The sequence below is a fragment of the Betta splendens genome, chromosome 9 (genome assembly GCF_900634795.4).
Source record: "Betta splendens chromosome 9, fBetSpl5.4, whole genome shotgun sequence".
NCBI lineage: Eukaryota > Metazoa > Chordata > Actinopteri > Anabantiformes > Osphronemidae > Betta > Betta splendens.
The window spans coordinates 18,008,784-18,029,870 of NC_040889.2; the positions used below are offsets into that span (position 1 = coordinate 18,008,784).

The window sequence follows — 21,087 nt, forward strand, 5'->3', positions numbered from 1 at the left end:
ATCATTTATAATTATTAATAAAGAATAATAATATTTGCATGTTGTCCTCCTTGTGCTGAAATGTGGAACACGGAAGGAGTCAACGTGAAGCAGATCTGTTAGATTCCAAATGACTCCGCTTAATGTCAGAACCCGACTTAGTCATTCCACTGCATTACATTAGCGCTGTTGTAGAACAGGCCGACGCATAATGTAATGTCATCCTGTTGCCGTGCTTTGACGGGAGCTTCGCCGGGCGCCGTCGCTCGTCCTAAAGATCAACGCTAATTGAGCCAGCGTGCGGGAGGACCCCATTGTCCTCGGCGGGACTCTAATTGGCTTAAACTTAGCTCAACCTTTCTGCGGCTCCGTCGTGGGAGCGCCAGTCAAACCGGCATCATGAACGGACGTTGGTGATCGTTTGTCGGACCATGCGACGCGGCCGCCGGACGCGCAGTCGGGGCCTTTTCCTGGGGCCGGACCGCCCTCCTCGGAAACGCAACCCGGCTTCATTTACCCACGCCTGTCACGATACTTCACGCGCAGCCCCTGTAATCACGGCTCTCCATCGGCTCGCTCAAGTTTCTGAGCTTTTTATTTCTCAGGTTAAAGGGCTGCTCCACTTTTATTCTTCAAAGGCATGCAAATCTTCTGCCTCCGTCTGTCTTTCAGCCTCATTCCCGTAAACTAGCCTTATTAAATGCATTAGAGAGAATCAAAGTTGAGGTGTGCTTTGAGTGCATTCAAAGAGGCTTGGATTGCGACTTGAAAAGGGATAAGATGGGGGGGGCTCTTAGTGTCCCTGCACCCATTACTGTATGCTACTTCATTTAGCACCAATTAGATTTTCAGTTCCCTTTCTGCTGCTAATGCCTGGGCTTTGCAGGGTCCATGCTAAATTAAGCACTAGATCTTCATTGCGGACTGCAAACCAATTGATTTCACCCCTTAATCAATTTATTTCATTAGTTATACATTCCTCTTTTTCCCCCCCTCTCCCGTCTCGTCTCGGGAGCCGGCGTGGGGAGAGTGACCTATGCTGAAGTGTGACACAGAGGAGAGTGATTTGAATGATAACCAAATAGCTAGCGCGGCATCGGTGGTGTTTAAAGATCATATGTAAATCAAATGTCGGGTGAGGGGAGGAGAAATTGCTTGGTGGGGTTCTGTCAGAAAACAATTTAGTGATCGTTAAAAGGGATGCCTCGCCGTCGTGCAAACCTCCGCAAATTAAATCAATGCAGCCACCGGTCTCTGCCCCCTTTCACTTCTATCAAGCCCCCTCCTCCTTCTCCTTCTCCCACTCTCATCTTTCTTCTCTCTAGCGTGCGCACTCACACGCACAAACACACACACCAGACACACACACGCACACACACACACACACACACACACACACACACACACACGCGCACGTGCACACACACGCACGCACACACACACACACACACACACACACACACACACACACACACACACACACACACACACACACACACACACACAGGAAGGCAGACAGTGAATGTTGGGTATCTAAGCCTTAAAGATTTTCAGGATAAGGTAGATAAGGATGTTTTTATTGCTCTGCTCCTACAGTTTTAGAATTAGGACGGGAAAAGAGCCGAAGCGCTGAGCTGCAGTGTAAATAACACAAAAGGACACAGCGTGGCACAGGCACGATGACAGGCGTGATAATGCAACATGAGATGCGGGGAGATTGAAACAGACCCCACCCAAGATGATCTCACCGTTTATCCTAATGAGATGAGTTACTATAGCAGCGCAAGACAGGAGACATCAGTACAGCAGTAGTTATGGAGAAAAATACTCAAATAAAATGTTAACCCCCCCAAGAGAGCCAGTCATGCTTGACTCCCATCCCTAAAGCTGGTGTGTGTCAATCACAGTCCCCGGGGAGAGGCAGCACATTTGAGAAGACTAAGGAAATAAAAACATGTTGTGGAAAATCTACATTTGGTTGATGGAGGTGACATCACTCACTGCTGCATGTTTGCAGAGCCGCGTGTCGATACGCCGGCTACAGATGTGGTTCGCGCTTTAAAAGCAGAGTGTGGTTCCCTCCTTCTCAGCCTCCTCAAGCCGAGCACGTGTAGGCAAAGATGTGGGTGGGCGGGCGTGCACGCGTGCCCACGCCGTGCCGTCTGCAGGGCGTGCCGTCGTACGCGGTGTCACTCTGAACACGGCAAAGAGAAAGGAACAGCGCGTGTGTGTGTGTGTGTGTGTGTGTGTGTGTCTGTGTGTGTGTGTGTGAGTGTGAGTGTGTGTGTGAGTGTGTGTGTGTGTGTGTGTGTGAGGATATAGCTGCACCTTTGTTGAGGATAACATGCCAGTGCTTAAAAATGCATTACACACACACACACACACACACACACACACACACACACACACACACACACACACACACACACACACACACACACTCATTGTGTCTGCTTGTCAAATGGCACCTGATATCCGCCAGCGTCTGGGAATCAAATTAAGTGAGCGACTGCTGCCGAGGCCTCCTTCTTTTTTTTTCTCTCATCCTCCATCTCTGGGCATAATTAATTTTATCATCAGCGTCATTATTGTTGTTAAATTGTTTTTCATATTCCTTCATTTTTTTCCCCCCTCCCCCCCCCTTTCCGCTGGCCTGGAATACCAAGTGTATGCTAATGTGTTTTGGAGATTTCCAGCGCACACAGAGATGGAGCGATGTAGAGAGGAATGAGAATGAGAGAGGGTCTGAGATGAGGGGGGAGGGGGTTGGTGCAGCGAGGTTGGGAGGCAGGTGGAAGGGGGCGGCGGCGGGGGGCTGCTCAGGTGGGCAGGGGGGCTGCTGTTGTGAGGGGGCGCATTACGTATTCCGCCGGCGTATTTGGAACCCAATTAATCAAGCGGAGGAGAGGAGAGATGCAGAAAGGATGAGATCGCCCTTCACGTTGATGAGGCCTGGCCGGGGCAAACGCTCAACCACCTGAGCTCCTAACAGCCACGCCGGCCGACGCACAGGAATTATGGCAATAGCTTCAACCCCCCCCCCCCCCCCCCTCCCTTAAACACAGCTCATCCCTCCTTCCCCTTTCTCCTCATCCCTCTTTTTGTGTTAATGTAACATACATTCGCACCTTCTACGGGAATCTCTGGAGTAAAAATCCAGGAGTTATGGCTCATTTTTTATGTGCTACACAATATTAAAACTTCTCTTTTCCCAGACGTGGGAACGTTTGACACCATGGAGCGTTGTAAGGAATTGAGGAGCCTCTGTCTTATTAATTTCTCACTTCAAACCACCCGCGCCACCTTGACCGACTTCTGCATCACCCACAGACGTGGGGCGAAGCCTGTGGCGGCCGGCCACCGCCGGCGATCGTTGGGAAATTGACCGTCTCACGGAGAGAAGAGAGACCGGGAGAAAAACTCCAGTCCTTCGTTGACTTAATTTGATTCCGCTCCCCAGAACCCAGGCCAATAGATCCCGTATCTACATAGTGCTCTGTGCAGGGTCTATAAATATTGACCCTCAATTTCCTGTGTGTGGCGTTAATGAAGCATTTAGTATACACACAGCATTATGTGGGACCTATGTAAAGCCACCTCTCCCTCTGTCAATGCCACCGTATCCTACACATGCACGCAAACACGCACACACAGGCGCGCAAACACACACGCACACTAACTCTAACACACACACACAAACAGACACGCGCACGCACCCAAACACACACACACGTGCGCGCAAACACGCACGCAGCACACTAACACACACACGCACGCAAACACGCACACAAACACACACACACACACACACACACAAACACACACGCATGCACGTAGACACACGCACACGCATGCACACAAACAGACACGCACAGAAACACACGTATGCACACAAACACACGCATGCACACAAACAGACACGGACACACACATACACGGACACACACACACACACACACACACACACACACACGCACACAAAATATATGGACACAGGTGCTCATAAATCCTAAACACTGACACATGTCTGTGGATCTGAGCTTGAGTGGAGTTGGAATTTCTTAATTTTTCCACCTTGGTGCATGTATTTCTACTTTACGGCTACAACAATGTGACATTCATGCTTTAATGGTAAAGAATGCTTTCCTATATATATGTCACTGCAGTGATGTAACAACAGAAGTGAGCTGCAGACCAATGCCTGACACCACCACCCCCCTCACACACACACACACACACACACACACACACACACACACACACACACACACACACACACACACACACACACACACACACCAGGAGCCTGGCCCAGCCTTTATTTTATCACACATTGAGTGTGAAGGACAGTTTCCCAAAGTGTCCTCTCAGACTTTTCTCTATCACATCACTTCCCACATCTCTCTCCTGCCCCTCGACTGTCTGTCACCCTCACTTCTCACCTGTCACCCCCTCACCTTACAACCAAACACCACCCTGCATCCTTTTTTTTTTTCCTTCGGGGGGGAATGAAATAATTTTGTTGTGGGGTCCCCGGGCGGTTTTGTAATTTCATGCCTGTGTATGATAATTTTATGCTGTCCTGCGTCGCGTAACTCAGGGCTGCCAAATGCTGACAGGTGATAAATACGATCTTTTCCGCCCCGTGTGCAACAGACCTGAAAAAAAGAGGAAAAAAAAAAAGAAAAGACAGACAGGAGGGGGGCTGCGGGCTGGGGGGGGGGGGGGGGGGGGGTCCTATTGCAGCAGGCTGAGGCCTTGGTGGAAGCACTGTGCAGAGCAGTGTCACCAGAGTTGGAGCAATTTCACGGCTTGCCCACCCCCATACACCCCCCCCCCCCCCCACACACACACACACTCCCATTCACTTACAACCTGCCTCGCTGCGTCTCCCTTATCTCTCTTTCCCTCTCTCTCTCTTCCTCCGCATCTTTTTTCGATCTCTCCATCTCCTGCCCCCCCCCCCCAACCGCGTCCTCTGCCCAGGAGAGACAGGGAGGACAAGAACCTTCAGGTAGCCTTGAGCAGCAGGGATAGTGATCAGCGCTTCTCCCAGGGATCACGGGAAGTAAACAGGCGCAGAGTTTCGCAGAGGGGGCAGCGGATGCGGTGAAAAGGGCCCGGGAGGGAGGAGGAGAGACAACGCCGGGACCCGAGCGTGGACGACTGATGCTCCCGTGAGTGACGTAATTATTCACCTCCTTGAATTGTGCCGTTAGAAGGACGACGTGCATCAGGAATAAAAAAAAAAAAGTTCAGCCCGCGCGCACGTGATATGTAGACACAGTGACCTTCACATTATTCCGGCATGTCATGTGCATTATACTTTATAGATTATGGCAAACGCATGCATGGTGAGCTTTCTGCAACGCGTATACACAGATAGACGTTCCACCTGTGTTTTCCTTTCAGGTTCACGCAGTGCACAAGATCCTGATGGCATTTAAGCACGATGCTTCTATAAAAAGTCAATAGCATTCCTGACAGCCCATCTCCAGATTCTTCACCATGTCCAGGGATTGCAGTCAATCAATGAGGAGATGTGGGCCAGAGGAGGAGCGTCTGCGCCACCGAGGTTCCAAGTCATTAAGCAGCCAGAAATTAATTGACTTCGCTGTGCTTATGTGGCTGAGCGTGGGTTCTCACTCTCTGCTGTGCTGGGTGTTCGTGGAGCTGCAGAACTGGGGACACACAACACAAGTTAAAGTCGACGTGGAGCATAATTCATAAGGTGATCAAGAGCCTTAATGATACTCCTGTACATGGAAAATTAATAAGGGCCATGCATTCATATGATCTGAGCTCATCACGCTGCAGTAAATTACAATATAACTTCCTGACTTTCCTCTCGCCAGATGGAAATCTCTATCGGCGAGCGGAACACTGTTTCTTTTTTTCTTCCTGTCAAGGTGCACATGAATTGACCAGTGGCTCGTGGCAGCACAAGCGCACACCCACACACACACACACACACACACGCGCTGAGATGGGGACCGTCCTCCAGGCTCTCTTTGACCTCTGCGTTCGATCAGTCTTTCAGAATCCAATCAGGCTGAAGTCTCCGGGGGGGAAAACAGAACAGAGGAGGAGGAAGTGGAGTCGGGAGCGCTGAGCTTAACACGTACTGTGTATGTCCACACACGCCACTGGAGCTGTGCTCAGGGGCGGCAGGTACGCGGCCGAGTGTATGACGGAAACAGGTCGCTGGAGACGTCACGAGTAGTTGTGTGTGTGTGTTTGACAGGCAAATAGTTCTGCTGGTGGATCATCAGCGGTTCAGTGGAACCCTCCCAGTTTGTCCTGCGGTCGATGCCTCCTATGCATTAGTAGGGTGATCCAGATGTTTCATCCTGGGTGTGGTTCTGGGTTTGGGACAGCCAGGGGCGGTTCTGAATCTGCTCCAGGGTGCCGCGGTTCTGGAGCCGGACACGCACTGAGCGGATCCTCTGAAAGCAGCAGAGCTCAGCAGAACCAAAGTCCAGCCGTACGGTGGAATAGCTCCGGCTTCGTGGCACCGTGGGAAAGCTCAGGGCTGAAAATTCAGCTGCTTGCTGAGGAACTCTGAGGTTGAAGGCTCCTCATAAAGCACTCAGTAGATAGTACAGTTCACACAGAGATGGGCAGGAGCAAAACGGACCTGAGGAACAGTAGAATGCGGAGCAGAGAGCACACTGCACCAGACAAAGGCAGCGCCAGGAGAAGCACAGCAGCCAGTTTGAATGTTTTCCACACGCAAACAGCATGAGTTAATGTGGTTAGTGTAAGGCAGATAGCAGACAAAACACTTTCCTCAGTATATATATTATAATATTCACCTATAACATGGATTTACTTTTTCTCCCAGACGTTTCCAGTGTGGCTGGTCAGTAGACAAACCTGCCGTTAATGTGTTTTCCTCAGATTCTTGGGTGACGAGGAAGTGGCCACAGAGTGGCTTTTCCTTTTGTTTCAGCTCATTGTGTGGATGTTATTGGGCACTCGAGCTTGTTCCGAGTCCCTGCTGCAGGGGACAGAGTGCCACCTATTGGTGCCCACTTGGCTGCAAAACCTACAGCCTGTTTGCTGCGTAGTTACAAAAGTGAGGAAGTTCACAAATACGGCAGAAAACAGATCATCAGAATGATCAGAATGATCAGAATCATACTTACAGCACAGTGTTGGTTCCCTGGTTTACCTTTAGTATAATCATGCCAACTTCATCTACCATCGATATATTGTGCAGTGAATGACTGAAAAACACTCTAGCATGGACAAAGTGTATTGAGTTGTTGTGATTGTGACCCACTCAGAATGTGATAACAACAGGCCTGACACACCAGACAAATCGTTAAAGGTGCGTCAAGGAAACTCCCCGTGAGCTTAATAAAAGCGCGTATTAAAATTCAAGCAAGGGCGCTAGTTGTTCCACAACCAGTCACGCTCTCCTTAATATACAGCTGCATGCGGGCCCCAGGTCTCACTGCCCCAGGCCTCTGAGCTCGTAAAGAGCCAGGTCTGAGGAAGAGGAGAGTTTGTTTGTTTGTTTGTTTTGTTTTTGTTTGTTTGTAAGTTTGTTTTCTTTCTTTCTTTCTTTCTTTCTTTCTTTCTTTCTTTCTTTCTTTCTTTCTTTCTTTCTTTCTTTCTTTCTTTCTTTCTTTCTTTCTTTCTTTCTTTCTTTCTTTCTTTCTTTCTTTCTTTCTTTCTTTCTTTCTTTATCTTATCTCATCTTATATTACATCTGTCTCCGATGCAGATTTCACTTTCGTGATACAACTGAAAGACAAACAGGTCTGAGTGTCAAGGTGAGCAACAACCCCTTTTGATCCGGTAACTTTTTGCTTTTTCTTCTCTTACTTTTGTTGCAATAACCGTTTGAGGTTCCAACTCAGCGCTCGACTGTCAGCGCTGTAAAGTGTAGACAGTGTGAAAGGCGCCGAACAGGGAGATATCTCTTCTAGAAGTTGATGGAGATTTTTGGTGTGTGTGTGTGTGTGTGTGTGTGTGTGTGTGCGTGCGTGCGTGTGCGTGTGCGTGTGTGTGTCTCTGCGCTCCCTCTCGGTTATGGCACGAGGGAACTCCTAAACGGATCAGGTCACTGCTGATCACATGGTGGAGATAATGGTCCAAACAACCTTGACGAGAGTGGAAGAGGTCTCTCTATTTAATTAGAAACTTTAATATTTCATTCTGTGCTATGCCTCATTAGAGCCTTTCCATCACACCCTCCCAGGCCCATACGCAGCTCCGCATGGTCATTCCGTCTCCCAGGATTCTCATTGGCCAGAATGTCCGTTTCAGTAGATGCAATGCCGAGATTTTCCTTGTTCTTCACAGTTTGTCAGCGTGTGCGTGCTTTTGTTTTCCCCTCGGTGTTGCACCAAATTGATTTGTTGAAGTGTTGACTGGGTTACATCAACTGGAAGTTGTGCTTTCATTAGAAACATTAGGGGAGAAAGAGAATTGTTTCGCGCTGTTCTTTGACTCTTGGCAGCGTGGTACAGGTCTGGAGGCAGGAAACAGCTCAGCGCCGCAGTCGGCTGCTTCATCTGAGGTTGTGTGTTTGTAATGTAGATGGCGTAAGATATCCTTGAATCAGTGAAAGTCCTTCCACAAAGGCTACCACATATTTTATTCTTTTACCGCTTTAGTTTTAGGCCATTTGGAAATTTGAGAACATGATTATTTGTCTGAAATATTCTACATTTTAGAGAAACATCTAATACAAAGTACCTTTTCATTTCTAGCTCAGCTGAGTGAACACATCTTTAATGTCACATTCACAGCTTCACTTCACATGAAAGTTACTTTACAACTAATAAAACCAGTAAGTTCCACTTGTCACAGCAGCGTTACTTGACATGGATCACGTGTCCAGTACGAGTCAACAACATGATGCACAATGCCAGAGAATGCTTTGATCAGTTAATGAGGTCCGTTACTGCTGGTAACGTGTTAAACGGCGCTCTGACTGACTAAATAGTTTCCCGTGGGGACGTGCGAGGGTAAACACAGCGATCCATCACGTTTGTGTCCTGACACAGCGGACGCTCACAGTTTCATAACCGCCTCCGCCGTGGGACCGCCAGGACTTCATCCTCCCTCTGCTCTTTCATCTTTTGTGGGGCATGGCGGGGTACCAGGGCCTGGGCGGAGGAGGGAGGGCTCTGTGTTGTCCCAGAGGCCTGCTGGCCCTGGTAATGGGGAGGCAGGAATGTGATGACAGGACAGTTTAAGGGTGACGCTGTTCAAGGTCACTGTCACTGACAACACTTTAATCCTGATCAAGGTGTCTGACTGGCTACTGCCTGTACAGTATGTGCCGCTTATACAAGAATTACTACTGGAGAGTACCTTATAATAAACCGAAGGTGACAAAACTATAATTTATGGAAATAGAATGTTATTATAATGTAAGAACGCACCATGGTAACAGCAGAGGGATTTATTGTATTTCTATATAAATTAGTATGTTTTTCTGCATGTGGCACATTAAATGTTTGTGTGGACGCACGCACACAGAGCGAAAGGAATAAAATATGCAGGATAATTACCAGGAAGAGGTTGGGACGCAGATGAAAGGCCTCATATTGATTCTTGAAAGGACCTGACAGCCCGCCTGAATGTTTTATTTCCTCCGCATTGTTTGTTTTGCATATAAAGGATTCCATTTTCTTGTGAATTTAGATTGCAGCGAAAGGCGGCGGACCCTCTGCCGGGTGCAGGGAGAATAAGAGTTAACTCTTTGGTGGCAGAGGAGGGGGGCGCGCGCGACCTCTACTGTACCTGCGAAGCCTCTAGCAGCTAAAGCGAGCGGACAGACACGCAAACACGCTGCAATGATAACGCGCCCGACTGTGAGACGCTCACATGTGTACACGTTTAGGTAGGTCAGGCGTGAAAACGCGGATCCGGATCTGGCGAGCCCACCATGAGGACTGGAATGCGTGTGTAAACAGGCGGCGCACGTGCGCACATGCGCACGTGCGCGCGAGCCCGATTCCCGTTTCCCTCCTCCTCTCGGACCTCGGCTCCACCAGCTACCGCAGATGCGAGGCCACCGCAGGATTGCGTACACAAACATGGCAGCCTGCAGCCCGTCCCTCTCACGCTCCAGCTGTCCTCACCATAGCGTTGTAAAAGATCCCAGCATTAGGCTCATGCAATTACACACTGTAAAAAAAAAAAACATGTTATATAGTGTTACATGCTCCCCTGGCAGCTGAGCGGCTACAGTGCTGTAACGACAACGCACAGCCTGCAGTGTGCTTAGGTTGCAGCTGGTGGACTTTGGTGCCTGCCATACACATTTCATTTTTAATTCGCAACCACAGAAGATGAGCGTGTGACTCTCCATTCACAGATAATGGTGGTTCTATTTGCCCAGGATGTGCAGCATTAAGTGTTTGCTGCCACCTTATTACAACTAAAGACACATTCATTTGTTTTTTGTATTTTTTTCCAATTTCCAAAAGCAGTAACATGATTTATACACATGATTCTTACATCATATTCAAATATTGAAACATGAAATAGCTACAGTATAACTTTATATATTTGGACATTCAGCTGCCTGTTAGCCTAACGTTAGCTCCGCTAAGCAGCAAGTGTAAGCTGTCGATTGTCTTCCCGTTTAAGAAATGATTTGCTAATTAATAACGTTTGATTTAAAGTCACACATGTCACAGAAAACCTCATGAATGACTGTTTTACTTATATCCAACCTCCCGCGGTTCCTTATTTCCACATTGAATTTACAGTTCAGGACCTTGCATGATAACACATTTGCTGCGCCGCATTGATCTTCTCATTTGGCTCGTGCAGCGGGGTCAAAGGTCAGGGTCGGTCCTGCGCATCGCCTCTGGAGTCGCTTCACTCAGCGTCCTTCTGCGAGAGGCTTCAGACGCTCGCGTTGTTTATCAGCTCTCCTCGGAGCTCGCCATCCCCCGCTCTTCCTAAATAAGCCTTATATGCGTAGCTCTAGAGGAACTGAGGAGTTTCCAACCAGCGTCCTGTGGCGTCCCCCGTTTCTTGTTCGCATCCAAACGCGCTCACTGGGGTCGAGGCTGCTTTGCATTTGCTCACTTCCAAGGAGGAATTAAATTAGGCAGCGAAGACTTTCCACATCTGACACAGAGCGAGCCGAGCTGAGGGACACGGCTGCACCTCTCCGCTTCCAGTGTGCGAAACACAGGAACATGTTGTGTGACATATCCTCCACTGTTACGGCGGCTGATCCCTGCCTGGAGGATACATGTATCGTGTTGATACGCACGTTTTGTGCGCGCGTGTACGTTTTCATGTTGTAACTTCACAGCTCGTCGCTGCGCTGCAACCTCTCCTCCTGTACGGTTTAATTCCTAACACACCCTTAACCAGCGGTTCCGCCGCCTCAAATGTCACTTCTTATTCCATTGTCACCCTCATTTCAAACCATCACCCCCATCAATGCCATTTTGCTCCTGGGCTGAAAAGCAATTGAAACAATTTTCTTGCAGAGAATTATTGTCCTTAATTGCAATGAAGGGCACGTTTTCCCGTCATTCCTTGGGAGTGTTTTTCTCTCTCTGGGTGGAAATGTAGGCAATGCCACTGAGCGTGGGCTCTCTGAAAGAGGTCATAATTACATCCTTCAGTATGCTCGCCGTCGGCAAGGATTTTACGCCTCATAATTATTAAATGGCAGATTCACTGGGTGCGTGCGAGTACGCCTGTGCGCGTGTTAAAATGTTTGGAGTGTGTTCTCCAGTGAAAAAACCTGAGGAGCGCCTGGTTGTGCACTCGCCAAAACTTCTCCCCGGTGACACAAACTGTGGCGCTGCTCGGTTGTTTGTGTCTCGCTAATGCATCACCAGTCACCGTGTCGCTGGAGTAAACAATGTTTGAGTAGCATCAAACCCATTTATCTGTTTTAAGAATCAAATTGAATTCAAGTAAATAATATTGTTACAGAGGAACCAAATGGAATCTCATACACAGAAATTATTTCGTAATTGCTATTGAGACATTAGTAATTGATATTGGAGATGGTGGGCAAAGCGTCATCCTAACAAGATAAGCTCCAGTCTGCTCAACTTTCCTGTTTCAGCGTCATTTCCATATCATAATTACATTGTCTCATTCACAGCTGAGATAACATCCGACACTCTACGGTCCCATCTCCCTCCCATCTCTTTCCTCTCTCCTCTAGCTCCCTCTATGTCTTGTAGTCTCTTGTAGTCTTGGGTTTTCTTTAAAAAAATACTTCTGTCAAGATAACTCTTGTAATTTTTGTTTCTGTTATTACTGCTGAAAAATGTCTGACAGATCAAACATAACTCTAATCACTGCAGTCTCCAGTCCCCAGTTTTGAAGCAAACAGTAACAAGTGTTACTGTTTCAATATAATGTTTCTATTTATAAAAAATGACTGAAGACTCGGTATAATAAAATATGATAGTCAGATAGATTTTAATTTAGAGTCCCATGATGTGTCAGATTCAATTTCAGCATCCTCCTGGTTTCCTCCCCTCCCCCTTGATGAAGTACTATTGGAAACGGTAATTGATTGGCATCATCACAGGTCCACTCCTCACTTCACTCCATTCTCTCCTCCAGAAATTCATCACGCAAAAGATCAGTGAGGTGCAATGGACTTTTCTTCTGTATTATAACAAATAGAGAATAAACAGCCAGGCTGCTTCGTACTTCTCCCTTTGCAGCTAATTGTTTTTATATTCTTTTATATATATATTTATATCTGTCATAAATACACAACTCGCATACAGACTGCTAATTATGGCTCTCCCATGCAGCACAGTGTCCACTGTGTGCTCACATGTTCTCTATTGAGCGCTATTAGAAGTAATTAGAGCAAAACTCTGCGTTGTTGGGGTGAGTAGAGTTTGTGTAGGAGCTTATAAAAGTTGTAATTCTTGCGGTTCACTCTATTGTTTTACGCGCTGCTGACAATATTGTACATTTTGGCAAAATTGCCAGAACAGACAGACACTGGCAGAACATGTTGAAGAGTCTGAGTCAAATTTAAAGCTTTGCTTCTCTTTATACTTCTTGTGTAATTATGAGTTTTAGTTACGTACTGTACATTCTTAGTGGCCTGTTCTTTTACAATATGTATATTTTATGTATTCACTTATAATTTAAATATATTCAATAATAAATAATAGCTTTTTATCAGTAGGTGATATTTATCACATTTCTCAAAAACTAGTGAAATTCTGATTCACATGAGAATTGCAATGGATATTTGTATTTATTTTGTATCTTTGTCTCAGACTTTAAGCTGACATCTATACATTGTCAAAGATATGTGGTTTATAATAGAATTAAATAATATCACACTGCAGAAAGTCTTTTTTTTTCCTGCTAAATCACTAAATCGCCTTTTTTATCTCTTTCACGCTGTGACACATGCAGAATTTTGTTCCACATTAAGGTGCAAAGTGCTAGAGGCATTCAGAATAGCTGGGTTCGTAGGCCTGTGCATAAAAGAGCCACACATCAAGCGAGAGTCAGATTTCTGGATAATTCAGATTCCAAACCTTTGTGCAACACGTGCACAATGAGGCGAATGCACGGGCGCGACGTGCGATGGCCGGTGTTCAATTATCTTGGTGGCACAAACAAAGTCCTTGAAATGCCCCAGTTTACATGAAAACAAGGGACAAGTTCAGTGCTGGAGTGTCAATAGAAAATAATAAAATAAGTGAGTCTGGTGTCTCTGGGGGAAACCAAAGAGCTCCCGCAACAAATCAAAACTTTCCCTCGCTTCCGCAAAGGCAGGTGTCGAAAACGCCCTGTTTAGTCTTGTTCTATTTCTTCACAAACATGCATTTTCTGGTTAAAAAGGAGGAATCAAGACTTTTCAGTTGTCTTCGCTGGAAACAGACACCTGAGTTGGAAAGTGGGAGAGAAGTTGAGCCTTTAGATCTCAGTAGCATACGCTCCCCAGGGGAAAGCCACAGCTCTGGGTACTCATCCTGCACTGCAGTGGAGCTAGCTTAAAATACTGTTGTCACATAGCGATCACAGGCTTCCACTGATGGTACACAAATAGTCCCCTTGCGAAGCTCTTAAAAGCCCATTAGACGTCGGCACGCGCTGCGCTGAATGTGCCAGTGCTAAGTGCTCCTGATGCCAAAGGGAAAGCATGAAGACAGACCTGATGCGGAACAATTCCTGTTTTCACCTGCTTTTCCTCCTCCATCTAAATATGTTTGTTGACTTTTCGGTTTATTTTATGCGGCAAATATCTAAGCGAGTGGCAGCGGATCTCAGATCAGCGCGTGACATTTCTCCCTCTCCGTAGCTTGACACAGATGTTTAGCTGGTAATGGCTGAATTCTCAAGAGTGTTCCCCCGTTTTGTTGCCTGGTAGCATCTCGGAGCGAAGCGTTGCCGCGACGACCGGGTTCCTGGAGAGGTCTGGGGTCAAGCGTGACCCCTGACTTCATAGAGGAAGCTGCCAGTGAAGCTCTCCATAAGAAAAAACAACCATAAACATGTCCATGTTGAATTCTTTATGTAGTATGTGGAAGCTAAATAGTGCCATCTGGTGACTTTAGAGGATCCGGAGGTAAACCCAGTACACAATTAAAGGGATAATGTTAAGTAACTGTGATCATATTTATTAGGAAGTGTCATATGAAGAATACGGCTCAGTGCTAATTATTTAAACAATTTATAAATTTGTAATTTTGGTGAGCAGGAAATCCAATATTTCAATTTGAAGCAGGTGCCGCGTCTAATTAACACACCTTCCCGACATTCTCACTTCACGCGGCGGCGCCTCTCGTCATCCCTTTGAGCCATTAACATTGTAACGACTTTTTGAAATACGAATTTAGCGGTTCTAAAAATGAACAGCGGCAACCTGCAAATTGCCCGGGTTAAGGTGGAAGAGGAGGAAGCAATAAGAGGCAGAGGTGAAAATGTGAGAAACAGGAGAACGGGTGGGAGGGGGCGGGGGCCGGTGGGGGTGTGTGTGTGGGGGGGTGCGGGGTGGATAAATGGAGAGCAGAACTCTGTTTGAGTTTGGCAGCCTCCGGAGCTCAGTGATCACTCCTCCAAACGGTTGCTGTGGGGATTGTGGCTCCTGGAAGTGGAAAAACTAACAGGTTCTAAAGAGGCATGAGCCCGGAGGGAGGGAAGCGGTGCTTACAGCGGAGGATCAGCCCAGCCAGCGCCTCTAATTGCACTCCATTATCTCATATTGATTTAATTAGCAGCTGCCTTGCCTTGTGTGCTCAGGGTTATGGTATGTCTTCAAAAAAATAAAAGAAAGCGAATTAAAAGAAACAACTTACAAAAAGATGCATATTCGCTCACTGTGACGCGAGGACGCTGCTCTATAATTACCCTCAGGCCGTGCTGGACGTGCAGACGCAAATAAACTTGTGTGTCGACCGCAGGCCACAGAGACGCTCCTGAAGAACATTGGGTCATCGGGTTGAAGCACAAACCTGGACCCAGGGTTCCTGTTTGCTATTTCAGGAAGGTCGTGTGCCATAAACATTATTTAAAAAGAAAATATCTGAAAGGATGCTTCTTGTTTTCCAGGCTGTTGAAGTTGCGGAGTCAGCATCGCAAAGTCTTTAAATATAATTATGGGCTGGTTTTTCCGAACATATGCTAAGTGTATAACTGTCAAATGAAGATAGCAGCACATGAGCAAACATATGAAATGTGCATTAGCGAAAATACTCTCGAACGTCAGAAGGTGAATGCATTAAAATAATTGTCTCAATGGGTTCTGTTGTCCGGGTCTCCCATTACACCGGCTGCTCTCGCGGCCGTATTGAGTCCACTGTTTACTTCGGGGCTGGAAAAAAAAACAAGAAGCGCAGGTACAAAGGAGCACTTTTAACGCAGTGGAAGGGTGACAGAGCAGCAAGAAGCCTGCGGAGAAAACCAACTGTCCTGCGAGAGGCAGAAATCAGGGGATAGGTGTGTGAAGGTGGGCTGAAAGTGGTAGTGAATTAGAGGAGGATTGTTTTGGAGCTCGGTCGGATGCTTGGGAGGCTCCTGTGACCACAGGTGGGAGATGACAGCAGACCGGACCGGACCGAACGCTTGGGTTGTCTGCCTTTAACGAGCCAAGCGTCTTTGTCACAGAGCTTTACTGCATTTCTCCCATTCATAGCTCATTAGGAGATGTGTTCACCTACCGGCGATGTCCTAGAAGTAGAAGTATGCATTATATATGTAAAAGCTGACAAATGCTGTTATTAATGTTAATACCTGTTAAATACCTTAAAGACGAGCTGTGTTTTACCTTTCAAACAGATGAACGAATGGCTCAAATAAGAGGCGTGAGCCTGACTTCACACTATCGTCCTCCATTGCCCAAACGCTGGCCCTCCTGAACTCTGACCTCTCCAGTTTGACGCGAATCTGTACGGGGACAACGCGCAGGCCCGAGTGAAGAGCCCTGAGGTCCACCGGGGACGGAGGGGAGCGAGGGAGCGAGGGAGGGAGGGAACGCGGGAGGCAAATGCAGAGCAGCGCCGGTTAGCGGAGGAGGAGGGCAGCGCCGCCGCCGCGGCAGCAATCTGCTAGCACTCAGAGCGAAAGCAGCGCGGGGTCAGCGCCTGAAGCCAGCGCGACAAGACAATCTCAGCCACTTGAAATTGTCAAACAAATAACAGTAGTCGAGCCGCGGACGGGGGAAGGTGCGGGTCCTTCTCTCCCTCCCCCAGTCGCTCGGGCTCCCCCACTCCCTGCACTTTTCTTGGCTTGGCGTGAGTTCTCCTGGAGCGCGTTGCTGCCTCCGCTCCCTCTCTGCTGCTGGCACGCCGACGCAGGGATGGATGGATGGTCTTGGCAGGAACACGCGGCCAGCCTGGTAATGTGAGAAACGCCGGTGCCAGTACAGAGATGCTACAGATGGACGTGACATGTTGCTGTTTTCTGTTTTTGTCTAATATTTCTATATTCTTTCCACGTCTGTCTCCTCACATGTGTTTAAACACATACTCGGATGGTTCTCGCAGGGGTCTTTGCTCATAGGCTGAGAATTGGCCATTAGGGTATATGTTCAAAGGACAAATCATCAACGGCTAATTAACAATTATTAACTGTTCTGCTGTGAAAGAAGACAAATTATCATAAATTACTGCCTAATTAAAATGTGATTGCTGGCTCAATAGTTATAAATCATTAATTTTTAACACCCTTATCACATGCGGACGGAACCAATTCAACAAAAGGTCTATTAGACAAAAATGAATTCACTGGTTTCTTTCAACACAGACCCCACGTTCTGTTCCTCTCTTTCCCACTGCAGTCATTAGCCGTAATTACTCCATGTAACGCGCCGGCGTTATCCGTAGATATTAAAGAACAATTAAGCCACAGCCTAATTGCATTAAGTGAAGTCTTGCGTAGCGGCTGCCTTAAAGTCTCCACGTGCACATAGTGGAAGAGGTAAAGCCTCTTTTGTGAGTAAAGTACTACAGTGGAAATAATATACGGAAGTAATGCTCTAAGACAAATATATCATCATCTATAGATATTTTGATTTACTGATGACTTTTTCTTCTTTTTTCATATATTTTCAATAAATATTCTACATACTCTGATGCAGTTAGGTGTTTGGCCAGTGTTCCTCAACTCTTGGGTCCAACTTCTCCCACCTTGGCTTCGGATCTGGTCACTAAGCAGTAACCCGGGGAACTTGGGGTCATTGTCTTCCTTCGAAATGAAGTTATGCTCACTCAGTTGTTGCTCGGGCGGATGCAGCATGGAGCCGTATCCATGGCGATTGAGGATGCTTGCGCACACTCCCATTGCCAGAGCACCTTGATCAGATTTCCACCTCCGTGTGCCACCGTGTGGCATCTGAGCTCCGCTTGGATCTAAACACTTTCAACTTGCACTCATCACTCCACAGGATGGTTGTAGTTTTTCAACCATGCAGGAGATCGTGCAAAGTGCCAACTTTGTCAGTATTGTCCTCGGATGACTGTGAGCATGGTCTGTCTTCAGCCCTGAATGGATGCAGTTGCAACATGTCTCTAGAATGTACAGTAGCTGAAAAGACGAGAATGAAGTGAGTGATCACATGGAGAACTAATAATAATTGTCATTATCATTAACTGCAAACATAAAGGCTATTTAAAGAGAGGGCAAGCATCTCTACCAGCATGGATGGGTTTCGACCAGACTAGTTTATGACTATCTGACTCTAAAAACGATAGTTATATGTCCATATAATATGAACCTGAACCGTATTTATGAACCTGAGTTCATTATAATAAGCCAACATATTGTGTCTAGTTTATATGTTGTTCATTGAAAACGTCATATCAAATGTACTAATCCAGCTACAGTGTAGTAGCGTGCACAACAAACACTAGAATCCAAATTTGACTTTAAAATGATTTGACCAGAAATTCAACCTCATTGTCAGCTGCATTTATTCACACCCATCACCTTCGCCGCCGACTCCACCCTCCTCTCAGCGTGCGGCTTCTGTGTTTGTTATGCTGCGGCTCCTGTTTGTGGGATTTTCCTGTCTATTTTTCTTCGCCTCCGATCCCTCCTCCCCTCTCCTAACAAGCGAGCTCTGGGCCCAAAGAGGTGAGCAGAGGTGAGGCTGTGGGGGGAGAGATGCTTCCGACTGACATCCAGGTAAATGGGTAAACGTGCACTCTCATCCATATTCCAGGAACCCGGGTAGAGGCATTTGGCCGGAGCGTGGCCGGGGCCAGCGTATGAAATATTAAAAGGGTAAAGTGAAAGGCAGCGCTCCCGCAGGGGCTCTGGACAGTTAAACAGCTCTTTGTGTAGATGCATCTTCACTGTGTGTATCCCCACCTGGCGTCACCTCTGCGAAAGGCCAGGGTTTCAGCAAGCTCGCGCTGTGTACTTCAGCCAAGGTCAGCGCACAGTACACCAAGTTAGCGTCAAACTGTGCTCTATGATCAGCTCTTACCACTGCCAATGATGGACCCTGTTCACAGCTCACAAATAAATCAATAACTCTGTGGATTGCATGACTGGAGAAGAGACTGCGCTGGGGAAGATGTGGGGAAAAAAACTGAAAAATGAAGCTTTCTGCTTCTTTTTTTGTTTTTTCTCTCATCCTCTCTTGGCAGGATGAAACCCAGCGCGCCGAACACGGGCTCGGGTGCATCCGATTTCAATTAGGCGGTTCGGGGGGGGGTGCGTCCGCGGAGGTGACACGGGCCTCGCGCACGCGCGCCATCCCATGCTTAGCCGCCGCCTCGGGGAGCAGGTAATGAGACCGCTCGCTCTCTGCCTCTGCTTCGCCTCCGCTTTCAGGAGGAAGCCGGGCACTCAGGCCCAAAGGGGCCTGTTGACACCTAGGGCAGGTTCTTGGCCCATTTGGCTGTGGCCTGCAGCCTCCAAGCGCGTTTGACTTGCCGCGGCCACACACTTTACGCCTCTGGACGACTCCAGGGGGGCACATAATGAATAGTCTGCGTGCAGCTGCGTGCGTATATGCACATAACAATGTTGTTGCCAGTTTATCAGTGAAAACCCACTTTCAGCTCTAATATATTTATCTAGTGTGAAGCTAATTTCACAAATGAATATTAGTATTGGCGAACATGCAGATGTCTCAGCTTTAGCTTGATTTGTGTGCTGATCTAAACACAGAGAGGGTGAACAGAAACATGTCAGCTGCTCAGAATGTAAAGAAAGAAGCACTGGCAATTCAAGGACATTGTTACTCAGTGAGATGGAAGATGGTGAGCAGGACGAGATGCCTCTCACAGCACCATCATACTGTAGGTTAGAATGTCTACTTGAGATATTTCCATTTCATTTTGTGTTTCACTCATGCTTTACAGCCTTTTAGACTACAATTAAGCTTCAGCCAGAAGCTAGTGGGGGAAAGAAATAAGCTTGCCCCAGTATTTCTATGCAATGCCGGCAACATTCATAACCAGAGTGGGGCAGAGAGTTGGGAGGATGCAACAGTGCATCCGTCACCAAGAGGAATGGTGGTGTCATCGCCAACTGTGGTGTGGAATCACAGGCAGTCGCTCTAAGATACACTTCTTTATGGAGGCACTTTTTACATTCTGCTGAGTAGTCCTAGAAAAATAAAAGCTAAATCTTAGCTGTCACCATCGCACTTTGCTGCACTATAACACTGTCCGGCGTCTGGGCAGCCCGTGTGCCTGCGTGGAGCAAACACAAACACCCCAACTCCACATATTCATTTATGCTCCATGCATCATGCAGCAAAAACCGAGGGGCTCGTCGCGTCTTAATACATGCCTGTGCCAGGCGTGTGTGTGTGTGTGTGTGTGTGTGTGTGTGTGTGTGTGTGTGTGTGTGTGTGTGTGTGTGTGTGTGTGTGTGTGTGTGTGTGTGTGTGTGTGTGTGTGTGTGTGTGTGTGTGTGTGTGTGGAGAATAACAAGGATGAGAAGGTCTCGGCGCGGCTGCACAGCAGTCGTTTCGGAGAATCAAATGGCTGAACAGTCGGTAATGAGGCAGGCAACAGAGACTCAGTCAGACCCAGAAGATTTGAAGGGCAGACAGGGAGAGGAGGGAGGCGGGGGGAGGGGGGTGAAGGGATGATAAAGGGGGGAGAAAATGATTGAATTAGTCAGACAGTAATGGCAGAAAGACATGAGTGTAATGTTAGCATGTACCAGGAGGTTATGACCCAAAGTATGGAAATGTGTAAGACAATAGTTAACGGCACAGAGAACATATGCAGAGAACTGTGATAGTGAAGGTTTGAATTTGCATTATTTATCAAAGGCGGAGGGATGCAGTCATAATAGTAATAATGGGGGGGGGGGGGGGGGGGTTATGAGAGGAGAGGTGGATTTGTGACTCATTAATACAGATAAAGTACTTGTTAAATCATTATTGACAAAGCTAGATAGTATCTGAAATAATGGTTAGACAAAGCAACAGCACATTATTAATAGAGTGATAGTATTTAAAGTATTATATAAAAAATACATGAAGCAATCCTAACATCTGCTACTGGGCTGACTGATGTTGACGTTAGCTCAGCTGCTCCATTCACAGCATGGTGTCATTGTAGTTTATAGTAGTGTGCCTAAAGTCACCACCTTCAGTCACTTCAGCAACTTCACCAATGTTAAAGTCAGAAAACAAACCCTCCATGTGTAAATCTACAGTTA

General features: G+C 47.2%; 1 long non-coding RNA gene across 16 annotated transcripts in view; it reads left to right on the forward strand.

Moving 5' to 3' along the window:
- The window catches only part of LOC114862637 (uncharacterized), a 163,659-nt gene that overhangs the window by 122,495 nt on the left and 20,077 nt on the right, over window positions 1-21,087 (forward strand). For 6 of the 16 annotated variants that reach the window (XR_008695463.1, XR_005898128.2, XR_008695455.1 and 3 more), the window contains 2 exons: window positions 4,966-5,156; window positions 5,392-7,584. The exons of 9 other annotated variants lie outside the window; for them this stretch is intronic. This is a non-coding gene — a long non-coding RNA (uncharacterized LOC114862637). Of the gene's footprint in view, window positions 1-4,965; window positions 5,157-5,391; window positions 7,585-21,087 lie in introns of those variants that run through there. One more of the 16 variants, XR_005898126.2, reaches the window with a different exon arrangement.